Source organism: Vespula pensylvanica, chromosome 11 (genome assembly GCF_014466175.1).
Source record: "Vespula pensylvanica isolate Volc-1 chromosome 11, ASM1446617v1, whole genome shotgun sequence".
Lineage (NCBI taxonomy): Eukaryota > Metazoa > Arthropoda > Insecta > Hymenoptera > Vespidae > Vespula > Vespula pensylvanica.
Window position 1 is genome coordinate 5,918,950 of NC_057695.1, and position 2,694 is coordinate 5,921,643.

Below are 2,694 nucleotides of genomic sequence, written 5' to 3' on the forward strand. Positions count from 1 at the left end.
AAAAAAAAAAAAAAAAACGTAATACGATAAAGGAGAAAAATAATAATAATGATAATAAAAAAATGGAAACAGAAAAAAAAGAATTTTCAAAGATTAATCTCACAAAAAGATTATAATCACGACCAAGCCCGTCCGATGAAAAAAGAAAAACAAAAATGTACATATTTCACGAATTAAAGGGACGAGTTATAAAAAATACGAACGCGATACTAACTCGTTGGAAGGTCTTAAAATTATTTTGCTCGGTAGTATATGTCTTGAAATTTTAATTACCTGCACTTGGACATGCATATTCATGTAATCTTTCTCACATGCTGTTCTTGATAAATTCATTTTCATTATATTAGTTTTCTTCCACATCTCTCTCTCTCTCTCTCTCTCTCTTTCTCTATCTCTCTATCTATCTATCTATCTATCTATCTATTTCTCTGTCTTTCTTTTTAATATCATTACAAATATAACTTGATATAAATTCTAATTCGAGTGGTTCCTTCGATCTAAAGAAAGAAAGACTAAAGAGAAAGACAGAGAGAGAGAGAGAGAGAGAGAGGAATGATGATTTTCAAGGACAAAAAAAGTCGTCGTCGGCATAGGACACACTAATTAATGGACATCACAGTAACCTTTCATCATTTTTCATCCTATCTATCCAACCTTAATTAATCTCAAAGAAAGAAGAAAAAAGAGAAGAAGTTTTTTTGTATCGTTGAATTCACAAACGACCCCCACTCTTTCCTTTATTAGTCTCATTACGATCTCTATCGCTTTGTTTACCTGCCATACTAAACTCATTTGTCGATCAACGATAACGTACATTTGTGTAATAATATATACATAAATAATATATATATATATATATAATACATATTTACGTATATTGCATATCGTGTTCATTCTTATAAAACCACTGTTCGTGATCAAACCGAGAAAAAAGAATTTGTGTTCGTTATTTAAAAAATCGATCAACCTATAAAAAAGAAAAACATGCAATTTTAATTCGATTAATTTCTAAAATAATCTATCTATCGATGAATAATTTTATATCGTAGACGATCTTTCTCTTAGATGCATCAAAAACTTTTAAGCTTTCCTTTCCGTGATAAGGATACAAAAAGAGAGAAAAAGAGAGACAGAGACAGAGACAGAGACACAGACACAGAGAGATAGAGAGAGAAAGAGAGAAAGAAAGAGAAGTCTTTAGAAATACAAATTCAAAGAAAAAAAAAGAGAGAGAGATAAAAAAGAAAAAAAAAGGGGGAAAAATGAAAAAGGAGATCGACACGGATCGAGAACACTCGACTGACACGACTCTTGACCCTAAAACCTGCATCGTCCAGGGTCTACGCCGTTCGATGAATCCAACGTCAAGTATCGATTAAAGTTCCGCGGGAAGTGCAGCCTACGACGAATCGTGCAGCCCTAACATACGTGTGTATATATATATATATATATATATATATATATATATATATGTACGTATGTATATATAGACACACGCGGTCCCGTAAACAACCCAAAGAAATCCCAATAAAAATTGAAAAAAATCTACGTCTCCAATTTTTCAACCAACCAACCAACGAACTCACCCCAGCTGTCATCCCACCCTACCCTATCCTACCCCACCTCTTTCCTTTTCCCTAAAAAAAGAAGCATAGAGTGTTCGAAAAGAATAAATGGATGATAATCGTTTGTAATGCGGCAAGGTCAACGAGCGTTGATTTTCATCGGACACAATAGAATAGAAAAAAAGGGAACCATTGAAAAAATTCATCCGTAATAATCGCCGACAACGTTTGTAAGAGAAAATTTGTTGTAGGTATTAGAACGAAAAATGAAACGAGGCGGATGTATCAAGAAAAAAAAAAAAGAAAAAAAAAAGAAAAAAAGAAAAAAAAGACAGAAAGAAATCACGGAAAAACGAAACAAAATAAAAAGTGTAATAAGAAAAGAAAATGCACTTATTTCATTCTATTACACTCGATTGTGTTATAGAAAAGAGACACGCGCACACGTTTGGAGAAACGCACGTACGCACGTAAGTAAGTAAGTAAGTAAGTAAGTAAGTAAGTAAACGCGCACACACATATACACGCACGCACTCACACACATGCACGCGATATAAAATGAAAAGAAAAAAAAAAAAAAAAAAGAAAGGAGCGAAGAAAAATAAAATGAAATCGAATAGAATAGAACGAAATAAAACAAAGGAATGAAATGAAAAAAAAAAATATATATATATATAAATAAAATGAAACCATGGACGATTACGATTAACTCTTTAAATGTATATATCTATCTACTAATACTTCACGAATTACTCTGGTTAAATGTTTTCGTAGGGACGATAACTCGTAAATAATTCGTTCGATTACATCCAATCAACGTTACGAATCGCGTTAGTTAATTTTCGCGCGCGTAGATGTAAACTTTCATTCATCGTTTTGAAACGACAGATCGTCCATGCGACGAATAAGTATTACGCGAGGGTTGCAAAAGTCAACCGTGATCTAAAGTTCAGCCCGTACCGCGGGTCAGGGCGCACTGTCCCTGCTTCCAACGAACGATCATGGGATTTCGAGAAGTTGACACTTGGCGGAGCCACCATCGACCGAGCAGCGGCGCAGCCGAAACGACCCTTTCGAACGATTCTACACCCCCACCCCTCCCACTACCACCTATCTCCCATCTCCCACC

The 2,694-nt window shown here is 34.4% G+C and overlaps 1 long non-coding RNA gene across 1 annotated transcript in view; it reads right to left on the minus strand.

The window, feature by feature from the left end:
- The window catches only part of LOC122633132, a 13,555-nt gene extending 10,861 nt beyond the window's left edge, over positions 1–2,694 (minus strand). Inside the window, exon 1 of the long non-coding RNA XR_006328036.1 lies at positions 2,319–2,694. This is a non-coding gene — a long non-coding RNA (uncharacterized LOC122633132). The remainder of the gene's footprint in view (positions 1–2,318) is intronic.